Raw genomic sequence first — 14,079 nt, 5'->3', positions numbered from 1 at the left:
AGACACGGGGAGAACTAGGGATGTGTGGCACTTTGTCTTCACAACCCTGAGACCTGAGATTCCCCTGTGTTTTTAACCATTGTCTCCCACTCCCAGGGAAGATGACCTGCTGGGGAACAAATAACATTGATACCTGCTCTGCTTGCCTACTGTGGGACAGTGTGCTGTACTCCTCAGGGTCAGAGCTTGGGGAGAGCTAGCTTGCTGGTTCATTGGGGGGTCTGTGTTGCAAAAGAAATGTCTCTTCTTCCCTTGGATTTTTGGAAGGCTTTTCGATGGCTCTGCCTTTGGGGCTGCCACAGCACCGGGTGAACACACATGTGAGTTATATCGTTGGACAGGGAAGCTGCAGTTTAATTAATGGCTGGAAAGACTGAGCAAGGACAAACAAACAGGGAAGTACAAACTTTAGCGATGGATGGGCCCTGTAACCAGCTCCATGGCCGTGGCAAAGCATCAGCTTGCTTGTTTATCAGGGTGTTGGGGGATTTGATGGCAAACAAAATACTGTTGGTACAACAGGAAGTATCTAATACAGGCTGACAAGAGGCAGAACTGCTGGTGTTCATGCTTCTGAATTCAGTGCTCTGGGCCTTGGCTTCAGGGTGAGAGAGGTGTTTTGGACCACATGGGCAGCATCACAGGGACTTGATGGGATTTAAGCAAAAGACTGTACAAACATTCAGTCTGAAAAAAAGTTGTTGTAGAAGGTTTGAATTGTGGATTTCTTTACGGCCAGTCAGCACAGTCCTTAACTACTGGCACTGGGAGGTTTTGCACAACCTGATCTTTGCACTTTGCAAGGGAAACAGGCATTCAGGTCAGATGGCTACACTACACATATAGTGATCATTGGGTTCAGTGAAGACAGTCAGGCATGAATGACAAGAATTAAACAAGAGTTTTACTATGGAGCAGTAGTCAAGCCTCTGCAGACAAAGAATTTGTTTCTCTAACTGCCTACTCCCCAGCTGAGGGACCATCTTCCAAGTCTTACCTCTTCTAAATTGGGGTGAATCTCTAAACTTAGATTATCACAAGAAGAACCAGGCAAAATGGGCCTGAGAACTGCTTTTGTTTGTTTGTGTCCACAAGCCAAAACCCATGCTGTAGGAAGAGCTAGTGCTGACTCATTAATCTGGAGCAGTTTGAGGAGGAAGAATGTCTGCCCCTTTCCCCCAAACTCCCAGGGCCCAGTCCCCCCATCCCCCAAGAATTGCAGTTGCAGGAATATAAAAAAGAAGACTTAAAAATAAGGAGCTGGAAACAAAATGGTGTGAAGAGTTGGCATCCTCAGGTGTTCAGGTAGAATCTGGTTAAAGTCAGCAGCCCATGGCTGGCTCCTTGGTTGATCTACAGGAAATGAGTCTAGGGGGCTTCAGTCCAGCTGGAAGCTCTGAATGCTGGAAGCTGTAGGGGAAGAGGGCAAGGAACTGGTCAGTTTGGATAGGCCATGCATGAATGCTCCTCCCCTTAATATCTGCTTTCTACCACTGATACTAAGCTAGATGGACTTGGTACAGCATTTGTAATGTTATGCTCTAAGCAGATAGGTTTCCATGCCATAAATAACTGGGGGGCCTCGGGAGTCACTGAGGTCATGTCTACATGATCTGATCCCTAGTCTGCCACTGGCAAAATAAGCCTCATGTATTTGTTCACACCTGGGCTCAGAAGTTAGGCAGAGTAGAAGACTTGTTTCCAGGTTTGATATATACCAAGTGAAAAAGTGTGTGGGGGGCCAGCTTCTCGGCAGTGCTCTCAATAGTAATGAGTAGGGTAGGCATATGATGACTACAAGCCCGAATGGTTGAAGTGGGCTTGAGCAGAAGGGAGATGGAATCTTTAAAGCTCTGGGATACAGGCAAAAGTAGAGAAGCTCCTATGTGATGCATACTGGTATCTACTGATGCTGATGGGCACTCAGGACCCCAGTACTAAGAGGAATGGATTAGTGCAGTGGTTTTCAACCTGGGTGCTGTTAGATCCTTTTAAGGGTGACACAATATTAGCATTGTTAGGTATGCAAATACCTACATATGATTCACAAGATGATCCCAGAGGGTTTGAACAGGAATCCACAGTTTCAAAAACATTCTGACCTGTTGTGGTCTTTTTGAGTTCTTTGCAAAAGAATAATTGGTCTAGTATTTTTCTGTAGTCAAGAAATGAGTGAAAGAGCTGACATCTTACAAGGGGTGCCTTGAGTCTGAGAAGAGAGACTTTGAGTCTAGAAAGGCTGAGAAACACTGCACTAGTGGCTGCATGCGGGAGGAAGGACTCCTGGATTCTGGGTCTGAGCACAATTTCTTGTGTGGCTACGGGCTAATTGCTCCAAGAAGCAGCTTGCTGTAAGAACCAGCTAAGCACCTGTGGCTTCCAGAGACTGCAGCTGGAGTTTCAAGGCCTTAATCTCTCTGTGATCTAGTTCACCACTAGCATGCAGAATGAGGTTTGGGACATGCCTTGTAGGAGTCTTCGTTAAGGCTTGTAAGCTCATGGGGATCCTGGGCTGGAGTTAATTAGGAAGTATGAATTTGGCATTTCTTTAGGGCTGACCTCAAATGAAGTAGTCGGGACAGAGAACCTGAATTTGTTTTAAGATCAAACTCTGTAAGTTTGTGGTTGGGGTACTGTGGTAGGACTGGGAGTTCTCGATTCAACACTCTGTTGCAGTATGGTAGGTTTGGGGCAATCCCATGCTTTGTGGCCTTTGCTAGTTTGTCTGTAGGGAACAGGAAGGAATTCTCTGCCTCCACGAATACTGCTGGCATGTGTTTCTTAACTTCCTCCTGAAGTACTGGATGTTTAGTGAAGTATGCTGGATGTTTAGACCAGTGATCTCCAAAGTGGGGTGCGCAAGACGATCCATTGGGGTGCAGGAAGAAAATATTAGAACTTCTATTTACATTCATATTTATATAAATATACATATATTGGGGATGCATGCTCAAAAATTTTTTTACTGATGGGGTGTGCAATCAAAAAAGTTTGGAGATCACTGGTTTAGACAGTGGTGCTCTGCCAATACTTATAAAACATTGAGGTTTCTGGTTAAAGGGTCTTGCTCCTTTTCTCAGGGCTCTCATCAACTTTAGCATGGAATTTTTTCCCCTTTGGTCAGATTGTCAGGGACTCTGGGAGTTTTTGCCTTCCTCTGTAGTGTGTGTCATGGTCTTCCTCATAGGATTGTCTGAGCATATATTAACAGCTACTTCCCTATTATTATAGTGGCAGGATACTGGAAGTACTCCCATCTCCATCCTATGACATGTTATAGGGTGTTGCTAATGTTCAGGGGGGGTTTTTGCCTTGTAGTCATGGGTGTAGGCTTAGAGTGGCAATTTTGAGGGGGCTGGACAAGGAGGCCCCCCTCCAGCTTTGTGTTTGTGTTCCCTGTAGTCCCTAATTAGACTGGACATAGGGCAACTCTGAGGTGCAGTGTGCTAGCAGGCAGATCTTTGGTTAGCAGCACAGTCTTGTCTCTTCAGGTGGAATATGAGAGAGTGGTGGTGGATGGGGCAGTTTCTCCCTGGAGGGATGTGGGCAGTGGTGTCCCCCAAGGCTCTGTCCTTGGACCAGTACTGTTTAATTTCTTCATCAGCGGTTTGGATGAAGGTGTTGAAAGCACCTTTTCCAAATTCGCAGATGACAATAAACTATGGGGCACAGTAAACACACTGGAGGGCAGGGAGCTAATTCAGGCAGATTTGGACAGACTGGGGAAGTGGGCAGATCAGAATAGGATGCAATTCAACAAGGATAAATGCAAGGTGCTGCACCTGGGGAGAAAGAATCTCCAACACACCTATAGACTGGGGGGGTACCATTCTGTGTACCACAACAGCAGAAAAGGATCTTGGAGTCCTGGTTGATGCAAAAATGAACATGAGTCATCAATGTGATGAGGTAATAAGCAAGGCTAACTGCACTCTTTCTTGCATCAGCATCATAAGCAGGTCTGGGGAAGTGATAATTCCCCTCTATGCAGCATTGGTGAGGCCGCAGATGGAGTACTGCATCCAGTTTTGGGCACCACACTTCAAGAGGGATATGGACAACCTTGAGAGGGTTCAGAGAAGGGCTACTCATATGGTTGAGGGCCTGCAGGTAAGACCCTATGAAGACAAACAGAGAGATCTGAATCTCTTCAGCCTCCACAAGAGAAGGCTGAGAGGTGATCTTGTGGCTGCCTACAAACTCATCAGGAGGGGCCAGCAGGGAATAGAGGGACACTGTTTACCAGAGCACCCCTTGGGGTTACCAGAAATAATGGTCACAGACTGAAGGAGCATAGATTTAGATTGGATATAAGGAAGAAATTCTTTATGGTAAGGGTTGCCAAAATATGGAATGGGCTTCCAAGGGAGGTGGTGCTTTCCCCTACCCTGGAGGTGTTCAAAAGGAAATTAGACAGGCATCTGGCTGGGGTTACTTCACCCCAGTGCTCTTCCCTGCCTGGAGCAGGGGGTCAGACCCGATGATCTACCAGGTCCCTTCCGACTCTAGAAATCAATGAAACTATGACCACCATTTGAAGAGAGAGTGCAATATCCAACCTCCTACATGGAGCCCCTACAGTGAGTACAAGTGAGATGGCCCTAGGGTATAAATGTCACTGTCAATGTCATTCCAGCTTTTAATCACATGGCCCCTAGTGTATAACCTGCTTAAGCGTCCCAGACTCCATGCCATAGAGCAGCTTTTAAGAGCAACAATCTCTTCACTATTGCTGGCTGAAGGCAGTTCCCAATCATGGGGTCATTTTATCTGAAGAGTCACGGATGGCTCAAAAAAAGTCACAGAAAGCAATGATACCACACAGCAGAATCCATGGTTCTCTGAAAGGCATCATGATAGTTTCATAGTGCTTAGGGTCGGAAGGGACCTAACCAGATCATCAGGTTCGACCCCCTGCCACGGGTGTGAACAACTGCCAGGGTCATAACACCCCAACCAAATATCTGTCCAGCCTCCTCTTGAAGACCCCCAAGGTAGGAGAAAGCACCACTTCCCTTGGGAGCCCATTCCAGAGCCTGGCAGCCCTAACTGTAAAGTAATGCCTCCTGATGTCCAGCCTGAACCTTCTCTCTAACAATTTGTGGCTGTTATTCCTAGTAACCCCAGGTGGTGCCCAGGGGAACAGAGCCTCCCCCAATTCCTGCTGGTCTCCCCGGTGAGTTTGTAAATGGCCACCAGACCCTCTCTTAGCCTTCTCTTGTGGAATAGGTTCAGGCCCTTTAGCCTCTCTTTGTAGGGCCTGTCCTACTGCCTCTGGACCATGCGAGTGGCTCTCCTCTGGACCCTTTCAATGCTAGCCATATCCCTCTTGAAGTGCGGCGCCCAGAATTGGACACAGTACTCCAACTGCAGCCTGACCAATGCTGCATAGAATTGGTCAAGGGGTGATATGCTAGGATACCATGAGCCACCCAGTGAAATCTGTTGGCTGGGTTTGTTGGCAGTGCCAGGGAGAGAATCTTGCCTCTGGCTCAGTAGAGTTCTGATTTACAGTGCATTTGGGAGAGGCAAGGATTTTTTTTTAACCCTACATTTTTATGGGTTTTAAAGAACCGTTCAGTCTGGCCTCCTATATATCACAGGTCAGAATGATACAGACTGAATTTCAGCTGGGCACAGCTGTCCAGCTGTCTTTGACTCCCCAAGGTGAATGATCAGATTTATAATTGAGAATGGTCATCAGCACAGACCAAGAGAAAAGCTCAAATCCTGTTTCTGGCTCCAGAGTAAATACCTTCATTACTCTGCTGCTTTGGTGTCTCCACTATACCAGCAGGACCATTGAGTTCAAGACAGTTCTTTGACCTTGACCTCAGTATTGAGCTCAGCCACTTGTGCTTGATGCAATGTTATAAATTACTTCTGCTTGCAGACTCTCAGTCCTTCCCTGGATAAGCCAAGGCTGAGACAAAACTCACCTTCTTGATCCTACCATTCCCTCTCATCCCTAGTGAGTATGCCCAAGTTTAAAAACCAGGGACCCCATCTTCCTCTTCTTTGCCCCTTTTGCCACCCCCATAAAACAGGAAGGTTAACACGATTTCTTCTATCTCTTTATACAAGGGGCATGTCTCTGGAGGACCAGGACCCAAACTGGTGTTTCATTCTAAGACATCAGAACACATTATGAACCAAAGTGAATACAATGCTCAGTTTACTCATGGCAATGATTGGGGACAGGTTACTTCACCTGTTTGCCTTGGGACTGTGGCATGTAGCAAACCACTGGCAGGGTTGGATTTCAGATCCTAGTAGCCTGCACGTATGTGTGTTGAAGGTGGGGTGTAGCCTAGGGTGCAGGCAGGATGATGATTGCATTGGAAATTCCTCACTCAGCTATGGTTTCCTGGTTGGTAATTTGGGCCTAGTCTAGTTTTGTTAGCATTATGTCATCCACGAATGTGAAAATCTCACCCCAGCCAAGATAACTGCACAATTCCTAGGTAGATGCAGTTATACTGGCAAAGCAGCCCTTTTGCTGATAAATCTCATTTTCTTTGGGGAAGCAATGTAAACTATACTGGAAAAAGTTGTCTTTTGCTGATATAAGCTGCATTTCTACTGAGAGCTAGCAAGGCTGTTACACATGCATAGTGATACTGGCAAGGCGTTTCTACTGTAGACAAATCCTGAGGGTGCTGTTGGTGGTTCAGCACTCCTGGAGCATAATGCTCCAGGTATAACTTTTACCTTTCTGGAAAAGCTATTTTGCAAACTCCACTCTATTTCTAGAGTCATCTCATTAAGGATTCTGATGGGGGGGGGAACAGGGCCAGTAATAATAACTTTAGTTTTTTGTCCTTGAAAGGCATTTTATAGAAAAACTCAGCACTTTTTGGCAAGTCCAGACATTCCTCCCTGAACCCTAGCTACTGTAGATACTTTGCTCTTTTGCTTTTGATGTATCCCATTTGCTCATTGCAAATTTCCTGGGTTTGCCTCTCATTTTTGCAGAGAGAGAAGGGATACTTGTGGGTTATCGCTCAAAGTGAGTTTAAAGTTGGCTAAAGGAATGGGAGTCCTGGGGGCCAGAGTCCAGTCTCCAAGACAGGTACAGTGCAGATGGTGGCAGTGCAAGCTTCCATTTTGCTAGGAGCTTGACTGATAAATGTTCAACCAGTTGAAGAGGAAGCAAAAATGAATAGAAGTTGAGGATTGGTAACAGTCCTGGCTGCTGTTTTGGTGTCCTTGACCATTCATAAATATGGCATCAGCCTGTGGAGGAATTTTCCCCCTTCCTCTCCAGATCTACTCATCTCTGTCCTCTGCTGTTGCTATCTGATGTGTACCAGTCCTGATCCCTGAAATGGATGAAAAGGTTATCTAACTTCATAGCTTGTGCAACCGCCAGCCTTTCTGCTGGGACTGGTTAGCAAGGGTGTTTGATTAGAGCTACCTGGTATGTGACACCTGCTGTGAGAGGAACCCCTGACTGCTGGGAGCTGCACTGAGATCACCAGCTCTTCCCACACAGGCCACAGATGTTAAGAACATTCATCCACACTGTCCTGGATCAGGATAGGTCTGGTAACTAGAAGTGAAAGGCTTATAGCTGATTCCTAATCCCTTGAGCCATTCAGCCCTCCCCTTATATTTGTGTGTTAATCTTTCTTGAGTACATGGCAAAAAGCAATAAACATATACAGGAAGAGGGAATGCTAATTAGCAAATGCAAGTGTGTAGGGTATAAAGTAGGCATTTAAGAATATATTATAAGCAAACATAAAGCAGTCATAAATTAGGTGGTGGAAGAAGTCAATTCATTGATGAAATTGCCCAAGCAGAAGAGAGAAACCAAGTGCACGGTAGCTGAGGCAAGGTATAACACGATGCGGCCTTCACTTGTAATCCTGTCTCTTTAATTATGTCCGTAATGAGAAATGAAATGTCAGTTTCATTAGATTCTGCTCCCCAACCAGGGAGAGCTTGGCCTTTATCTGCTATGGGTTTTTAGTGATGGCTTCATGATTTTCATTGAGACTGCATCAGTGCAGTGCATGGCTTGCCAGCTTCTCTTAGTTGAGGATTAAACCACAGAAGCAACAGTAATGGAAAAACCCCCAGTGTGATCTTTACAGTGCCATAACATGACCTGCTCTGGTGCGGAGTACTTAGGTTGGGGCTTGCATTATTGTATGTAAACCAGTGATTAAAATCCCAGTGTAGATAAGGCCTAAGTCTAGAGGAAAAAGTAGAGCCTTCATGAACTATTGACTTCTCTCTCTTTAATGGCCCCAATAAGCTCTCCACAATGGTTTTATCTGGGCAGGTGGGTCTTGATTCCCTTGTGGAGCTAGCTGGGGCCACCAAGCTTGATGGCTCATACACACCTGCAACCTAAAAGGGCCATCAATGTTTTTATAAGGACAAAAGTAGAGAATCCATCCATGTGATGATAATGCACTAGTATCATACTACAGGCAGTCCTTGACTTACAATGTTTCGAGTTACAACATTTCACACTTACATTTATAAATTGACACCCTGTTTCAACTTTATGACATCAGTTTCAACTTTACAACACTTGATCCAATGCGATGCCACACCAGTGAACAAGTTCACTGCATCGCTCATCTCCCTGGAGAACATCTGTCCAAACTTCCTTGGACACTTTCTTTAAGAAAGCAGACAAGACTCCAGAAAAACCTGCAGCCAGGACTTCTGAGAAGACCCCAGCCAAGAACCCTTCAAAGAGTCCAACCAAGAGTCTTTCAAAAAGTCCAGCAAAGTCACCTCAAAGTCCTTCCAAATCAATATGATTGCTATTTACAATGTAAATACATTAATGTAGCTATGTTACTCATCTATAATTGATCAAGTACAAAATTCTGGGGTGTTTTTGGTGAAAACAGGGTATTGGGCCTTGGTTCAGGAACCAATCCCCCATTTATAACATTGTTTCTTATGAGAAAATTGGTTCCGAGTTACAATGTTTCAACTTAAGACACCGGTTTTCGGGAACCTATTGGGTCGTAAGTCCAAGGACTGCCTGTATTTCAAAACTGCTCTGTTGTGTCATGTCAGCCTTTTAAATGAACTGTAATGATAGGCATTCTCTCTTTTCCTTCAGTCTCTCATGGGAAAGTCCCTGCAGAGAATAAAACATAGGACAAAAGAAGAAATGTGGTCTCTCTGGTGCACAATCCAGTCAGACCATCAGCCCCTACCAGAAATTATGATAATTCAGAGCATTTTTACAGCAGAATGATTTTTTTCACAAAATTGAGCATGCTAGTTATGCTTTTCTGCTTACAGTTTTATTCTATGAATCAAGCAATCCTGCACAGCAACCTTGTGTATTTGTTACTTGAGAGGCTTTTTTTTCCGACTAATGTTCTCTTCTCCATGACTTACCTCGTACATAGGACTGTCCTGACTTAACAAAACATTCAAAAGTAATCCCAAGGTGTCCAGTACACTTTTATTTGACCTTTAGTTAAAGACCATCTCTATACTGAGCAACTAACTCTCGTGCTGGTCTCATAGCTGGTTGCATAATTCAGATTTCAGTGTAATTTAAGAATCCTTTGATTCCATCCTAATTTTGGAGAAAAATGTTTGCCTTATTCCAAGACAGACAAAGGACTCCATGCCAAAGGAGTGCCACCTTGCTTGCCCCTGCAAAGGTCAGACTAAGGGTACTGCAGTGACTGCACTGTAGTATAGCCATACCCCAGCAAGTTTTATACGAGCTAACTTGGGCCAGGAGCAGTCTAGTTGTGGCAGCATGGAGGTGAGTACAAGTTAACTTACCCTGCTTCCCAGGTACTCTTTGCCTCTGCCTGAGTTATTGAGTTTGAAGCCAGCTCAGGTATGTCTAGGGTGAGGTGTAATCATAGAATGAGCATCATTTGAGCTGCATGGATGGGTGGTAAGTGGATGTACAATATCAAGGCAAGTGCTACAAAGACCACTGTCTGAAATGACTGGCTTCAGGACATCAAGATTCTTTACTATGGTTTGTAGCTAATCAGCACATGGGGAACCTACAAGTTGGTATCCTCTTGTCAGTCAATGACCAAGATATACCAGTCTAGATCTATACATGCATGGTTGGGCCTTTATCATGTTTCTGAACATTTAATCATGCTCTGGGTGTCTCATTCAGTGGTAGCAGAACACCTCAGTGCCTTGTATTCTGTATCTGTCTCTGAGCAGTTGCCCTGTTCATGGCAATTTCACTGTCATTTATAGGTAAAAATAAGAAATTTGTACTGAATAGAACCTGAGCTGCTGTGTTTTGAGGTGCTCTGGGACTTCACCTGTGAAATATCGGTGATACAAGAAGAGAAAAAGTTGTCTAGAATCTGTTCTACTCAAATCTCTCCAAGAGGCAATAAGAAAATGAGACTCCTATCCAGTTTCGCTGCCAAGCAGTCTGCCTTGTCCTGTTGTCATCTCTAGAGATGCAAATGACTCTTGGATTTGGATATTTGGTCATATGTTAATCTAAGTCCAGACTAGAACTCATTCATGTTCAGGGTCACCTGTCAAGCATGAATAACCAGAAGCAAGCTAAAGAAGGACACTGTGGATCAGGGAACCAGGGTCGGAGGAAACCTAGATAGAGCAGCCAATTTGAGGCAAATGAACATGTGGCCACCAGCAGGACACAGCTTCCTTACTGGGGAGGGAATTGCTTCTTTGTACCTAATCTTTTTTGGAAGGAATATCAAGGATTCTGTAATGGGGAGATGATGTGAACCCCTTTCTTATGGGGCTGGCCTGTCAAGAAGAGTTGCGGGAACACTCGGGTACTGGGGTGGGCTTGTCTACTTTTGTGTGTTCCAGTTAATTTCCCCAAGAGTTTACAAGCACTAAAGTCTAAAGCAAAGGAAAAAAAAGAACCGCTCGGTTAAGAAATACATTAGTAGATGGGAGAAACCTTTGATTTTTGGATTATGCAGGGAAGTTTGGACAGATGGTATAAGGGGTAAAGTGTTTCTAAACTTCAGTTGTATGTTCCTTGGATATGTCCATGGACAGGTAAAAGGCCAGTGGTCTCTGAACCTGTGATATACTTCCCTGCAGGTTGAAAGGGCGTGGGATGGCTGTATTATTATAAAATGCGACCCATTGCTAAACAAAATACAACTTAACAATTAGGCCTGGTTGGGGATCTTCTGACAAAACATTTGTCATCAGATAAAGACTATTCATCAAAGCCAAAGTCTCTGGGGGACAGCCCATCAATTTTGATACATGAAATTTCTGGTCAAAATGAGGGCTTCACCTAGCCCAGAATAGCCAATAAACAAGTGGTTAAGGCCTTCCTCTGGGAATTGGGTTGTTTGAATTCAAATCCCTCTGCCAATTTAACTTGGGACTTTAAATTGCTGTTTCCCATGTCCCCAGACAAGTCCCCAGATCACCAGGATATTGGTTATTATAGGCTAGGACATGCAGATGTGGGTTTCTGCATGCAAGTAAAAAGCTCTTGGCTTTTTTCTGATGTGAAACTAGAAAACATAGACACTGTGAAGTCATCTGTGGGATGGGAAACCTGTTTCCTGGTCAGTTCTACTTATAGGAACATTTAACTTGAACAAATCCAACTGTGTGAAAAATAGTGTTAAGCAGCAACAGCACAGAAAGTTGTACTAGGTGTTCTGGAACTGGCCCTACAGATCGTTTCCAGAGGTGCCTGGTGCAATGCCTAATTAGCCCACTAGAGAGGCTGCAAGTTTTCTGGGTTCTGTGCAGTATGAAAAAGCACTTCTTTAATGGCATCACTTGCTGTGTCATGGGGGACCCATGCTGCCAGACACCATGATGCCTTTTCATTACCCTTGAGGACGAGAAGGACTAGTTCAGCTTCACCTTGCAACCAGGTTCCAGGGAATTTTTAAGTCTGGCAGCCTAAACCGACGCCAAATCAATCCTATTCTTCTGCAAGAGGATTACCCCCTCCTGCTCCCCCCCAGTTAATATGGGTCTATTGATGCACTAAGACTTTGCTTAGCATCAGTAAGACAGAGAATTGGACCCATAGCCTTTGTCCTGCCTCTCACGAACAGTGTCCTGAAATGCCTCCCTCTGGCCATTTCCTGTTCACGTAGTTTGGGTTAGTCTGTCTTGCCATTGTTGCTATTTTATATCTTACTGGCATAGGTGGCCTGGTTTGGCTGGCATTTTGTATGTCTCTGGCATGGGGAGCATTGCCTGTGTGGCATTCTGCATCTCTGAAATCACCGGTTAGACTGTCTTGTCATTTGAATCTCCTTGACCCTAATGGTCAGTGCTGGCTGGTATTTCATCTCTCTGGGGCATTAATAAACCTAAACTAGCTGGTATTGCATATCTCCTGAGGCATGAATTGTCTGTGTTCGCTTGCATACTCTTTCCCTTGTGCTAGTAATGTAGACTGCCTCTGGCTATCAGTTGGCTCCAGCTAATCACCAGGAAATGGTCTTTTAATATAACTAGCAGGTGCCCTACACTGACAGTGGCCACTGAGTGTGAGCTGGTAGCTGCTGCTTTCTAGCCCCAGGGTCAAGCTGGTCTCTATACTTCCATTTTATGTCTTTGTCCCCTCCCCTCTCTAACTCCCATCTCTGGTTTTGATTTCTGAATCATCCTCCTTTCTTTATAATTGTTCTAGTGCAGGGTGTAATCTCCTGCAGCAGCCTTCTGATGAAGCCCAGGTAATTGCTTGAATTTTTTTGATGCTTTGCAATGTCAGAGCCTTGAGTTTGTATAGATTGCTACAAATTTATCTCTGGCAAATGCATCCAGAGAGGGAGAGGGAACGGAGCCTACCTCATGAAGTATTGTAAACACTGCAGTGTGGGGAATAGCAGTACTTGTGTATTCGGTGTTCGCCTAAATGGATTTCAGTAAAACACACACTTTAATAAGTCAGCTTTGTCAACCTTGCCTTTTTAAGTGGCAATGGAGAGCTTCCTGTCAGCTTGTAAATATCAAGGTCAGCCTTGGCTGGCAAACTGGCATGGACCAGAGGTCGGGGGTACAATATTTCTCCCTGTTCCTCCCTGCATTATAAGTTGAGCTGCCTAAGTATTCTGTGAACACTGCTACAACCAGTGCCATCCCAGGTCTGGAAGTAAATGCGCAAAAGGAGGTTAGACATGGAAGTGGACACTGGGGACAGATGTGGCTGACACCAGAGTTCAGGAAGTGTAATTACAGAAGCCTGTTTGGGGGTGGGAAATAAATAAAGGGGTAGATATACACAGAGTCCATAAAGGTGCTGTCTCCTCTGCAAAACATTGTGCCTACCAGAGATGGATGGAACTTATAAACTCCACAATACAGCCTCCCATTCAAAGCCATATATATTTATAGATGTATAAATGAAGTTTAATGCTGTTGAAAGTCTCTGTAAAAAACAAAAAAAGGCAAAAGACTTCATCTGTTTCTATACACCAAGCAGGGATCAATATAGATTCCCATGTGTCTTTATTTTCTGAGCATATGTGTCCACAATGTGATATGTACATAAGCGCACTAAATGATCAGAGCAAGTACAACTGGGAAGAGGGTGCCTGTAGTGTTTATAGGAAGTGAAGCTGCAGCTGAGAAATGCTTCCTGGATGTTTTCAAAAAGAGGCTCTGGAAAAGTCCCTTTAAATGATGCACTTAAGAATTTCATAAAAGGAGGGTTTTGATTTGCTTGGCTTTTAACAAGCCTGACAGATGGTTATTTCCATGTGTGATAAGGCATGATGGAACGTGTGGTCTTAGGGCTGGGTTGTGCTGGATGGTATACAAGGACTTGGGTACGGGGTGGCCAAGTGGTTTCCTTTTTCCTTATCAGCAGGAATCCAGGTTTTCCATTTCCCACAAAAAAAAACAAAACCTGGAAAAAATGCAGATTTCCTCCTTTACCCAAGGAAAACACGGATTTTTCATTTTAACAGAGAAATCCAGAGAAATGTATTATAAAATAGGTTCTAAATGCCTATAAATTTTGGTATTTGATTTTGGGTTTTTTTATCATGGAAAATCACAGTTCCCCCTGCACCCTTGGCTCACAGAACGCAGGTCCAGGCCCCTCGCTCCCAAGCCACAGCCCCCCATTTCCCCCCACTCCCACCC

The 14,079-nt window shown here is 44.6% G+C and overlaps 1 long non-coding RNA gene across 1 annotated transcript in view; it reads right to left on the bottom strand.

The window, feature by feature from the left end:
* Positions 1–240: 240 nt before the first annotated feature.
* The window catches only part of LOC109307155, a 15,258-nt gene continuing 1,419 nt past the window's right edge, over positions 241–14,079 (bottom strand). Inside the window, exons 2-3 of the long non-coding RNA XR_002100180.1 lie at positions 7,311–7,315; positions 241–251 (exon numbers count right to left, since the gene is read on the bottom strand). This is a non-coding gene — a long non-coding RNA (uncharacterized LOC109307155). The remainder of the gene's footprint in view (positions 252–7,310; positions 7,316–14,079) is intronic.

This window comes from Crocodylus porosus, unplaced genomic scaffold, assembly GCF_001723895.1.
Source record: "Crocodylus porosus isolate Cpor-Errol unplaced genomic scaffold, CroPor_comp1, whole genome shotgun sequence".
In the NCBI taxonomy this organism is placed as follows: Eukaryota; Metazoa; Chordata; order Crocodylia; family Crocodylidae; genus Crocodylus; species Crocodylus porosus.
This window is presented reverse-complemented; position numbering and strand designations above follow the sequence as displayed.